This window comes from Rhinatrema bivittatum, chromosome 17, assembly GCF_901001135.1.
Source record: "Rhinatrema bivittatum chromosome 17, aRhiBiv1.1, whole genome shotgun sequence".
In the NCBI taxonomy this organism is placed as follows: Eukaryota; Metazoa; Chordata; class Amphibia; order Gymnophiona; family Rhinatrematidae; genus Rhinatrema; species Rhinatrema bivittatum.
In genome coordinates this window covers 16,522,881-16,536,016 of record NC_042631.1, presented here as the reverse complement: position 1 = coordinate 16,536,016, position 13,136 = coordinate 16,522,881, and the positions used below count along the sequence as shown (strand labels likewise).

Genomic DNA, 13,136 nt, shown 5'->3' with positions numbered 1-13,136 from the left:
AAGTACTTGCTCCCGATGGGAAACATAATAGCATTCACAATAATAAAACATAAAATGAGGTCATTGTTTCAACTATTTACTCCTACATGAATAATCACGTGACCTTGTTATATCCTCTTAACTAATAAGATGCCATACAAATCTTATGTTTCATGGAGAAGTGCAAAAGGAAGACAGTCAGATCATCCCTGGTATGGTAAGTGAATTGTTTGCATTTTTAGTTGTATTGATATCTTCATACGGCGTTTTACAACTTTAGCTGAGCTTCTAATTGCAATACACATATATTAAGTACAGCAGGAGTTTTCTACAAACTCATATCAAGCATAGCCTTGTTAGGGTGTGTTAACCCACAATAGCTTGTCAGTGTCTGAGAGCTGGAAGCTTCAATGTCAGCTGGAGGTCAAATGTCATCAAAACATGCAGACCACGTAGCTTTGTGACTGGAAAAAGCACAGCCTCGCCCTATGACTGTTTACATGCATTTTTCAAAATTATCTTTTCCATAAGATTAGATTGTTTTATTCAATTTATTTAAAATTATTTTTTATACCACATAGTTAAGTTCAGGAGGTGAAGTTTTAGAGCAAAAAATGTTGCAGCTGGCCTGTGTGTAGAACTATAGTGAATGCCTCTCAGAAATCAGCCCGGATTACTAATAGCCAAGGATCCAGGCTGGTGCTCAGGGATTCAAAAGGATTGCTGGGATGCCAGGAAGATGTTTCCGGCATTTAAAAGGATCAGAGGTGGTGACGGTGTGGGAAGGGAACCTGGCAGAAGAACCATGAGCTCTTTATCCTGATATTTATGTCTCAGTTCTTTGAAACTGCTAAATCAGAATAGTCTGATCAAAGTGATGCACGTAATTAAAAATATAAAGAAAAAAGCAATACACAAAAAACAACAAAGACAGTAAAATGACACCATATATAACAGTAAAATTTTAATACAGCCCCCAATAAAAAATGTCAGCCTTCTCAAAATATAAACCAAACTTTCATGAAAGTACTGAAGCTCTGTAATTGTGTCATAAGTGTATACTGTGTGTCCATGTAAAGGAATTACTGTGGAAATTAACCTGGACTGGATTTCGCTGAGTGGTTGTAACCTTGATTAGAGTTACCTTTTGATTTATACCTGCATTACATTGACGCCGATATTTAGCCGGATAAATAGGGACTTATCCGGCTACGTGGCAGCCACTGAATATCCAGGTATGTTCAGCAGCCACCACTTACCCAGATAAATACTTATCTGTTTAAGTGGATAGCCAGATATCTTGGGGGTGGGCAACGGGAGGATCAGGGTGGGGCAAGTTTTCCGATTATCTTAACCAGACAAGTGCCTATATTCAGCCTTATCCAGTTAAGCTACCTGAATAAAAGTTAGATCTGCTCAATAGCATGTCTAAAAGGTATCCAGCTAACTAGAACTTATCCAGAATATCCCTTCTAAATTATCCAGCTATCTTTTAATATTAGGCCCCCATATCATGAATGTTTATGTTCTCATCTTATCTATTAATAAATCACACTGAGACACTATTCCCTGTATGGTTTGTACAGGTTGGAAGCTATTCCTTGGTGGCTTCCAACCTGCCATGAGCCTGTCTTAACAGCAGTTTATACACAGTGTTTGTTTTGGAGGTTAAATGAGCCATTTTGCCATTGAAAAGTTGAAAGGGCAACAGAGCTGAAAAATTTAAGCCTCTGACCTCTAGAATTAACAGTTCACACAGAGACTGCATGATCCCGCCTCCCAGGGCAAGTGTTTACTCAGTCCCTTATTAGTCGTCCCCTGGTCACGGTAATGAGTCATTACCGAGGCAAATAATATCCTTCAGTCAATTCTTGTAGCAATTCTTGTTTGCTGAAGTTTCACAATTTTCAAAAGAAACATTCCACCAAAGGTCTTGGAAGAGAGAGATTTTATATTTCTGTTTACATAACATGGTAAGTCGTCCCTTATGACTTAAGTCAGATCCTCCTTTGAAGCTTTCCTCAATTCCATGCCTCCCAGTCAGAAAGCCAAATCATAGATTCCTAGTTTAATTATTTCCTTACATGCATGATGGCCTTTTAACAGTACTGAAAGCTATGAAAGAAAGAGCAAGATGCTTGTCTTGGCTGGTTTCTTGTTAAACTTGTTTCTTTGAACCGGTGAAAAGCTGTCTACATAGGGGAAGCCCACCTCCTTTCCTCAAACAGGATACTAGGCGAAGATAACATCTGCAATACTTATAGGTCATGAAGAACTTGTTTCTGGACTCTCTGCAGCAGGAAACAAACCACACAATTTAGAGAAAAAAAAATGAAGAGGGTTGGGTGCAGCCACACAGAAGCATAGAATAGGATGACAGGTAAGGACCATAAGCCTCTCCAACCTGACCAAGGTTGTTTTTGACACATGGGCCATAGAGCCCAGTTGAGCTCTGGCTTCCCCATCGCTTCTTTGCAACTAGAGATTCTCTGTCCTTGCATGGTGTTATTGGCTTCACCACTTATCCCTGGATGCCGTTCCATGCATCAACCACCCTGTGTCTAAAGGGAGGTTTTCCTGAGCCCACCTGCTCGGAGCCTCATACTGTGACTTTTTGCTGTAGAGCATTTTCTTAATACTACTTAACATTTCTCTATAGTGCTACATGACATACACAGTGCTGTACAAACCTACAAAAAGACAGTCCCTGCTCAATAGAGATCACAATCTAATAAGACAAACATACAGGATAAGGCACTTGGTTAAAAAAAAAAAAAAGAAAGTTAATCAAGGCTAAAAGCAGACAGACAATCAGGCATAAGATTTCAAAGATGGGTCTTTAGATGGGATTTAAACATGGTAAGAGAATTTTCTTAACTTTCTATTCTTCCTTATATGAAGCAGAGGAAGTAGGTAGGACTGACATTCAGCAATATTTGGCCACTGTAGATTTGCCCCAGTTAACTGAACGCCAAGTAGAAATTTTAAAATTCTCCAGTACGTATTCAAGAAATCCAACAGGGCATCTTTCGATCTAAATTATTAAAAGCCCCAGGCCCAGATGGGTAAACTGCTGAACTTTACAAAGTAAGTGATAAATTGCTCCATCCTTTGCTCATGGCTTGTGAAGTTTTAATTGCGGCCCAGGGCTTTCCTCTATCTCCTAATGAAGCCCTTACCATGGTTCTACCAAAGGCGGGAAGGGATCCTTCACTTCCTAGTGCCTATAAGACCTATTTCTCTTTTAAATTTTGATACCAAACTCCTGGCAAAAAGTTTTTTGGATCAGTTGGCGACAGTTCTCCCGAGGCTAATAGGGCAAGACCAGGTTGGGTTTGACAAAAGGTAGACACTCAGTATATAATGTACTGGAGGTGGTGGCCTCTATGGAAATCAGTAAATGGAAGTGTAGTCCATCGCTGCTTTTGAGTCTTGATGCAGAAAAGGCCTTTGACCGGTTCAATTGGACTTTCATGTTTGAAGTATTAAAAACAAAAAAAAAATATGATTTGGGGGATATTTTTTGCAATTTTTTGAGCTGCTATATAATAATCTTATTGCTTCAGTTTTGGTTAACGGCATTCAGTCTGAGCGATTGCCTTTAACCAGATGCATGCGACAGGGTTGCCCCTTGTCGCCCTCCTTTTTCTTATTTCTTTGGAATCACTCCAAAAGATTAGAGAAAATTCGGCTATTATACGGATCCCATTCCCTGATAACCAGGGTCTATCGATTAAGTTGGCTACTTTTACGCCTTAGTGAGCCAATGTCTTCTCTTCCCTTGCTTCAAGAGTTTTCTGATTATGTTGCCTTGGCAGGTTTGAAAATAAATTTAGGCAAGTCCAAAGCTTTACCTATACAAGATGCTGTTTTAGACTTATGTGGCCCTGACTTTCCGATTCATTGGGCAGGCGACTCCTTTAAATATCTAGGAATCCATTTATATAAAGATCCCATTAAATTGAAGCATATTACCGGCTGCTGTTAGATCACTCTGGGGAAAAAACTGCCACTCCTTCAACTGTCTTAGATCACTCCTCATTCAGTCTGCTACCTCAGGGATATCCACTCTGTTGCATATCTTAGGGCTATTTACAAAATGGCAAATGCTTCCTTCTAACCCTTGTGCAATATCGCTCATAGATACTGAAAAAAATCCAGCCCTGAAATAGATCCCTGAAGTATGCCATATTGTCTCATGAGGTCAAAGTGGTAATGCAGTAAATCCAATGTTTAAAACTAGGTGATAAAGTCTGGCAAAACCTGGAAGAGTGAGCTATAGTTTCCTGGGAAAATTTGGAAATACAAATGTAAGACCATTAATTGGAAAAATAAAACCAAAGTTCTATGTAGATATCATCTTCTAAAAGCTTAGATATAGCACAAAAAAAAAAAAAAGAGATAAAGAGAAACAGAATGTGAAAGTCCATATGGCCCCATCCACATCTTCTGTTCAGCTTTATAGTCCCTTCCTCTCTCTCTCTCTAAGATCCCCTGTGCTTCTTCCATGAATTCCAATACAGTCCGTGTCACCACCACCTTTCTCTGTAAAGAAATATTTCTTAGATTATTTGAGTCTACTCCCTTTCACCCTTATTCCATGACCCAGAGTCTCTTTTCGGTTGAAAGAAGCTCACTTCCTGTGCGTTGATATCTTGGAGGTATTTAAATGTCTCCCTTATCCCACCTTTCCTCTAGGGTATACATGTTTAGATCTTTAAGTTTGTCCCCTTACACTTTACAATGAAGACCACTGATCATTTTAGTAGCCACCTTCTGGATCGACCCCATCCAGTTTATATCCTTTTGCTGGTATCTCCAGAACTGTGGGCCCAATATTCAGTACACCGCTGAGCTGACAAGTTATCCAACTAAAGTTAGCTGGATAACTTATCCCGGACATTCAGTGGGACAAACGACCCATTGAGTATCTCTGAATAAAGTTATCCAGCTAACTTTACCAGGATTATTTTAGACCTAAGGAAACAATGAGTGATTTCTTTATATCTATAACTACCGACCACAGCAAATATAAAGTAACTTTCCTTGAACCCTACAAAAGTCCTGAATTTCTTGTATGTCAAGCTCCAACCTGGAGCAGTCACTAGAATTATCCTCTCATTCCTTCAGAGCTCTTCCTTCTACCAGTGTCCATGCAGGGAAATCCTATCCAGCTTCAGGGATGCAATATCTCGAGCATCTCTGAGGTGAAAGACTGGTCAGAGTCCATCGACGGTACCCAGGATTACCGTAGCTGCTCCAGTGTCTGACTCCACCATCACAGTAGCATTTGAGATTAATCAAAAAGGCAGATCTTGTGTCAGCTAACGTTTAGTTCCAAGCTTCTGGTATTGCTTTATGCCAAGGACCATGATACCCTGTGGGTCGAAATACAGCATTGCCTTGGACTGAAGCAACTTTTCTTGGTTCTCCATGCAAAAACTTTTACGTTTGCCTACACTGTCATCAATTCCTTTATTTAGCAAAGCCAGCAGAAGACATCTGCAGAATTAAATCTTGAATTATTGGGGTCTTTTCTTCTATTTCCTTAATGGCTACATTAAGCATTGAAAAAAAGTTATTTCTGTATTTATATTATCCTGCCTTCGTATTTTGTAAGGAACCTCGAATGTGGATCTCTCATCAACAGTCTTGCTCAGGTAAAACTCTTAAACAAAAAAAAAAGTCATGCTGATAACAGGAATTTGTTTTATTGAGTAATTATGTAGTACCGTAATTCTTTCCTACTATAAAATGCTGATTTATGCTGTAGAAAGTGTGCAAGACCAGAGAGTTTTATTTGCACTGCCTGAGTGTTTTTGATAATGAGTTTGTGCAGGCAGCTATTCATTTCTAATTTAGGGCTATCACATGGCTCCAAGTCAATAGAAACTGTTAGAACCAGTCCTATTTTTCTTTATCACCTGTCCTATTGCATGTCGAGATTTTTATCAAGAGAAGTAGAATTTCTCGTTCATACAGTCAGTGCAACACAATTAAAAATTATAGGAGGAGGGACTCAGCCTGTCCCTAAACCACTTGGGCCATCCTATTTCCAATCGTTGATCTGAACAGAAAATTCAGATCTTTACTAAAGCTCTCAAACATTTGGCTTTTCAACACATGATCATTTATTTAGTCAAATTTATTCATTGCTTAAACCCATGAGCTCCAGGTGATTATGCAACAAATGACAAGCATAAGAACAAATTCGAACAATTTCATGTAAGGAGTTGTATGAGTTTTATATTATACATAAAAACTATAAAATTACAAAAACCTTTCTGCAAGGCTAATTTCCAGCTTTGACTGTATCGACATATATGCAACAGCCCTCATAATATTGGCAGTTTGTTCCATCACTGAAATCTAAACATAGGACAAACCTACCTAATTCTTAAGGAACAAGTAGTAAGAGTTCAAGCTTATCTATAATCTAACATATCCTCCTAGTGACACGTAGCAGGGGTCACGCAAAATGTGAGAGGGTCTGACACCTGTGGAATCAGAGTGCCAATCTCTTGGAAAGGGTTCAGAAGGAATATAGGTCATGCAGATGGTGTAGTGGACTCAGAAGCCAAAAGAGTGTGCTAAGCTAGAAAAGGCTGTCCTTCACCAAGAGGGTGTGTGTCTGTGTGCATGTGTCTGTGACACATGCACACAGACACACACCCTCCCTCTTTGCTACAAACTCCCAAGCTATTAATTAAGTTGACTTAGAAAATAGCCACTGCTATTACTAGCAACGGTAACATGGAACAGACTTAGTTTTTGGGTATTTGCCAGGTTCTTATGGCCTGGATTGGCCACTGTTGGAAACAGGATGCTGGGCTTGATGGACCCTTGGTCTGACCCAGTATGGCATGTTCTTATGTTCTTAAGCACCAGAAAACCTTTTATTTTCTGGTAAAATCAGTAGTCAGAAAACGCAACAGGGTAGAAGTCATTGATTAGGTCAGGGTACATAGGCTTACACAGCCTAGCTGTGTTAAAAAAAAAAAAAAAAAAGGTTTGACAAGTTCTTGGAGGAGCAGGTCTATAAACGGTTATTAGCCAGGTAGATTTGGGAAAAGTTACTACTTATCCCTGAGCATTGGCAGCATGGGATCTGTCATGTACTTGTGACCTGATTGGCCACTGTTGGAAACAAGATACTGGGCTTAATGGATCCTCATTCTGACCCAATATGACAATTCTTAGGTTATGTTGCAACAAAACTATATATAAAAAAAAATAGATTAGTGGTGATGCGCCCAGGGCAAAGAATATCCTGTGCTTCATTGACCAAAGCTCTGAAAAGTATTAAACAGCAGTGGTATAAGTGTTTCAGAAACTAGGAATACCTCTTCCCCTTAGTTAGGCCCTTGCCACCCACTCCTTTATCCAACAGTTGCAAGTATTATCTGTAACTAAATACAATTAGCACTTCTATACTCCTCTGTTCTCCCCTCTGTCTCAGAGACCATGGATATCAAAATCCCCACTTCACATATTTGTTACAACACTTTTCCAGTATTCATTACATTGTTTCACAGGATCAGGAAACTCTGTTCTCCTAGTTCCTATCCAAGCAATAGTCAGGGACTCTCTCAATCTTCTGACATTCTCCACTAAAAATTCTTCTCTCGCTTCTCTCCACTCCATCTCTGGGGGTCAGATCGGGTCCCCTGTTTGTCTCTCCTTGAGGAAACACCACACCTCATGCTTTGGGCCACTTCCTTTTAGTGCGGGCCCTCTCAAGAAAAAGGTCACCCCAAGTTGAACCCACTCCTTGGATGGGTTTTCTTCTCCAACTCCCTGACAAAATCCCAACTCCCTCCTTTTATATTGAAGGACAAACTCCTTCCAGTGGTCATTCTGCATACCACCACTTAATTTCAGTTAACGTGAAGAAGCAAGGGTTGCTTTTCTGCAAGAAAGACACACTTTATAGAAGCATCCTGGGTTGGAAGGTAGGGAAAGAGGAGCGTGCTGGGGAAGGGAGGGAAAGAGAGTGGTTGGGTTGGGGGAATAGTGCCGAGGTCAGGGAAAAGACCTCCATATCTCCACATCTAAAGCAGTCCATAATCTTGGCGCTCTCATTAAATTCCTCACTCTCTATGCATGATCACAAACAATATGTCTTTAACACAGTAGTCCTTTTTCAAACTACTCCTCCTAAGGCACTTGAAACCACTACAGGATCTCCCTGACTTTTAAACAGCCCTCTAACCTCTTCTGTTCTCTAGTCTCGACTACTGCAATTCCATTTTCACTGGTCTTCCTGCCTATATAATCCGCCCATTACAAAATCATACAAAACTCCTCAGACCGTCTGTTGACAGGTACTTCTGTACATGAACATATTACTCCCATTTTACAAACACTTCACTGGTTGCCAATTACATACCGGATTCAATATAAACTTGTGTCACCATCCATTCCCTTCTGAACAACAACATTCCATCGCCTTGGATTGCAGCTACAATAAAAAGTTTACATCCCCTACTAGAGCTCTGTGATCCTCTAACCGCGGATTACTGGACGTTCCCTTCCCAAAAATGGTCCACCTGGAGGAAACCAGAGAGCACGCTTTCTCTTCTGCTGGTCCGTATTATGGACCTCCCCTTCCCTTGGAGATAAGAACAATCTCAGTGCCAAAGTTCCTCAAAAAAAGCTCTCAAAACATATTCCTCATGAGTCCCTCAGAGCATCTGCTGCAAGCCACCTAAAATGGTACACGGGTGGGTCGTAAATAGTTTCCATACAAAGTAAAAAAGCATCTGCAGTGCATGACACGCACTTTGCACCTGCAAACATTGGCTGGAGAACGCAGATTTGGTGGCGATTTCTTCGCAAGCCACCCCCTCACTTCCAGGAGCGTCTCCCCCTCATTCTGTCTGAAGTATGCATGCTGCGGAAGTCTGCACAGCTTTGTCAGACTGCGCAGGGAAATTTACCAAGCTAAATAAAACTTTTGCAAATTGTCCTTTCAAGAACCATCAGGAGTGTGTCTAGGCAAGTGAATGTCATCTCAAAACTGTCCTATGTCTCAAGTGGATGAATTTTAGAATAGAGGAGGGTATGCAAGGTTGATCACCACTTTGGATTTTACAAAGTAAAGTAATGTGGTTATCTTGTTAGTCAGCAATTTTGCTCATTTGTGCTCTCGTACAGGTGTATGAGAAATCTTCCATCTTGGACAGCGTAGCGTGGTGACTGTGTTAGTCCACTCTGTTTGCATTTAGATCTTAGAAAATGCTACTGGTGTGCTGGTAACATTGCAAAGGTTAATGGACCATATTATCAAACTCCATGTAGAATATCCTACAGCCCCCCTTTGGATGATATGGAATATACGGGGGAAAACAAACAACTTTTGATAGTGGTAGCCATGTCATACTTACCACTAACAGTGAGAAGTTTACCATTGGGAAAACAGATAAAACATTTGCGGTATATCCTAGGCAATTGATGCTTGGGACAAATTTATACTGCAAGCTTTTTCTGGGGAGAAACCTACCAGCTATACCTGAATTGTAACTCACCTTGAGAACGCCCCTTTACGAGCTCCCTTTGTGAGCTTCCTTTCTGACTGAAAGCCTGGCCGTGGACAGAAACAAAGGGTTGTTTTGTAATCTGATAATTTTTCTAGTTTGCTGATTTCCTGTTTATGCTTGCCTCTTCTATTTTAAATGGCATTTCACTGTTTATCCAAACAGAATTCCTCTCTCTCTGTGACCTTGGAGAATGGAAGACATGAAAAGAAAGATAGATTTACTAAAATAGAACCTAAGTCATGGGTCTCAGTCTCCCATCTTAGATGGATGTTGAGCTGGCTTTTTCAACTTAGCCCGACTGAGCCTGTTCAAAAAGATCTGACGGGAGGCTTCATTAATGCTAGGTCAGTTAGAAAACAAGAGCTTGATTTTCTTGCCCACGATGCATTAGATATTTTGCGTATTATGGAGTTCTGGGTGCTGGAAACTGATTTTCAACCAACTTTGTCCATGGAATTTTATTTATGAGCATCAATCAAGCGTAGAAAAGAAAGGGGGTGTGGTGCTTGCTATTTTTAAAAGTACTCTGGCCTTTAATCCATGTCCAGCTCAATTTTCTGCATTATGCTAAAAACTAGAGACTGTACCTTATGTATTGTCCCCCAGGAATGCCTGGTGTCAACCGCATAGATATATTAGAGCTATATGTGAGCTTATTAGGGGACACACTTGAATTATTAATTTGGGGTGATTCAATTTCCATGCTTACCATCCTGCTCTGTTATCGCTTTCTATCAAGCTATATCTGTTTCTGCTTTTTCACAATTGGTCAGGTCATATTGTTGACCTAATCTTCCATTGCCCAGTTCCCTCTTTTCACGGAGAAGGTGATTATCTCTTTTTAATTTTATTTGTATTATTTGTTACATGCTTTCCCATGAAGGTAGTACCTCAAAAGGTGGTGACATCGATCGAGCCTCACAGCTGAGCTGAGCCGGGCCCAGACCTCAGTGCCAGGAAATGGCTTCAGGGCCAGATCCTGGCACCAGATCTTGGCCTTGGTGTCAAGATCAGGCCTCAGGATCAGGCCTGGGCCAACCCAGCCAGATGCCTTTTTTTTTTTTTGTTACAGGGGCTTTTGTCCAGTTTGATGTTTTTATTTTTCAGTTTGGCGAATGAGCTGAATGGAAATCCAAACAAAAAACAAATCCTGAAACATAAAAAAAAATAAAAAAAAATTGGGGGGGGCTGCACATCCTTATTTGCTGATCAGTTTTAACTTTAAACCTTGTGCTGATGTTTTGAAAGAGCTATACTTTCTACCACAGAGCTTCCCAAACCTGTCATGGGGATCCCACAGCCAGTCAGGATTTCAGAATAGCCACAATTAATACGCATGAGATAAAATTTGCATATGCTGAGTCTCCATGGAATGCAAATTTATCTCATGCATATTCATTGTGGATATCCTGAAAACCTGACTGGCTGGGGAGTCCCCACGACAGGTTTAGGAAGCCCTGCCATAGTTGACACGACGACGACATTTGAAGTGCACTGGTCACAGATGGTGCAGAGCTTGGATTTTTCCTCACACTTGGTTGCTTCCATAAATCAGTCGGTCTCAGGGTCTTCAAGTGAAAAACAGAAGCCTAAGTACTCAGACACTGCAAATCTGAGGAAAGCAGCAAGAGAAGCTGAGCAAATGGAGGAGGATTATTCTGCAGGATAGACTCACAGACTTTTCCCTAAGAATTTCAAATTTCATCACAGATTGGATGGCTAAAAAAAATATATATACTTTTCTTGAATCCACTTATGGCAATGAAAACCCTCGATGAAGTTTTCTACACCAGTAACGTGGTTTAGGAGCTATGCATTACCTGAAAATCAGAAGTAAATGATTTGGGCTTAATTTTGAATTATTATTAAGGGCATGGGCAAGGCTTCTTTTTTTCTACCTATTTATGGATGGAGGACCCGGCCACCATTCTTTAATCTGCGGTCATAACGGAGCCACAGGATAAACATAAGTGGAGAACGCAGCTGCCCAAATTTTACTGAACCTCAAAACGAAGGCTCAGTTTACCTGAACGCAATCCGCTTTGAAGCGCCCGAAAGGCGACATCTACATCAAAATAAACAAAATACTCGGGGTTTGGAAAGCCTTCATTGGCTTCCAGTTTAACCAGCATCACGTTTTGTCGTTCCGTAGATTTTCTTACCCTTTATATTCCAAATAGGGAATTGAGGTCAATAAGAGATTTTAGGCTGTTGCAATCCTTCCGCCTCAGCTGCAAAATATGTAGAAACCAGCCAGAAAGCTTTTTCTTTTTATGGTCCTGTTTTATGGAATGCCGCTCCAAGGCAACTTGCGTTGGCAAATGATTATCTTGCCTTCAGGAAAAAAAAAAATTGTAAGACTTGGCTCTTTTTTTAATGCACTTAAAAATTGATGAATTGGAACCTTTCTGCTTTATAATATCCAGATGCCTCTCTATTGATCTGGACAACAGGGATTTTTATCCAGATTATTCTGGTTTTTTAGGTTCATCTTGTAGAGATCTTCGGGGGGGGGGGGGGGGGGGGAGGGGAGAGGGAAGGGTCCGTGCCCAAGTCCAGCCAATATGGAAAGTTTTATTTGCACTTTGGGCCACCTCAAGGGGCCGTGGGTTCTCGAGACCCCCCAGGGAGAGGGTTACTGCTTGGGATGGTCGGGCCCTTTAAGACCATGGCGGCCATCACATACTGTACAGCACGACACGGTGCTTTCCCCCGGCAATATCTTACCACCAGGAAAAATACTATGGGATGTGCAAAGCTATGGTAGCAATTACTGCACTTTTGTGAATCCTGCAGTTTTTTGGGTTTTTTTTGCATTCAGGAGTGAATAGGCCCCTAAATTTTTACTTGAGGCAGTGGAAGGTGAAGTGACCTGCCTAAGGTTACATGGAGCTCCAGCAGGATTTGAAGCTTCCCAGGCACTCAATCTGCTGCTCTGACCACTAGGCGGCTACTCCACTCTGGTGCCCAAAAGTTAATTAACATAAGCGTTGTCCGCCAACCACAAGAACAACATGATTAGTGCTTCAGTCAGATCTCTCAGCCGTCAATGGACTAAGTCACAGGCTCGTGCTCCTATCCTTTACATACTTGTTCCCAACGTTCGTCGGTATATAAAAGATATTAAATAAATAAATACTACCACGTGTACTGCACGTTGCAAGGTGAAAACTGAGCAGGCATCAGCGAGCAGTAGGAGGGGAAGCCTAGCCAGGGTTTGAATCTCTAGACCTCCCACTGATGTTCCTTATGACCTTGAGTAAGTCACTTCCATTGCATCGGAGGCCAGCAGGTGGCATTTTAGAAATAAATCTGCCAGAGCTGGAGCCTTAGAGCGTGTCCAGCAACACTGCTAGACCACCAGGTACTGCTGGGGGGGGGGGGGGGGGGGGGGGAAGAGTAGATCCAGGGGACACTTTTTGGACACCAAGGGAGGAGAGTGGCAGCAGCACAAATGTATTTGCATTTTGTATAGTTTTACTTTATTAAATTTGACTGTGTCGCCCTTTTATACACTACTTTTGCCACCTCAGGGTGTGGTGGGAAAGTGGGAGAAGAAATTCTCATTAGACCCTCATAGATTTGAGTACTCGAGCCAGGAAAGGTCTGGGGTCCACT

At 41.2% G+C, this 13,136-nt stretch overlaps 2 protein-coding genes across 2 annotated transcripts in view; one reads left to right on the top strand and one right to left on the bottom strand.

Annotated features, from left to right (window-relative positions):
• The window catches only part of SPON1 (spondin 1), a 310,402-nt gene that overhangs the window by 270,522 nt on the left and 26,744 nt on the right, over window positions 1-13,136 (bottom strand). The window lies entirely within an intron of this gene.
• Window positions 132-13,136, top strand: part of C17H11orf91 (chromosome 17 C11orf91 homolog) — a 37,305-nt gene continuing 24,300 nt past the window's right edge. The window contains exon 1 of the mRNA XM_029582227.1: window positions 132-196. The gene's annotated coding sequence lies outside the window, so the exon portion shown is untranslated. The remainder of the gene's footprint in view (window positions 197-13,136) is intronic.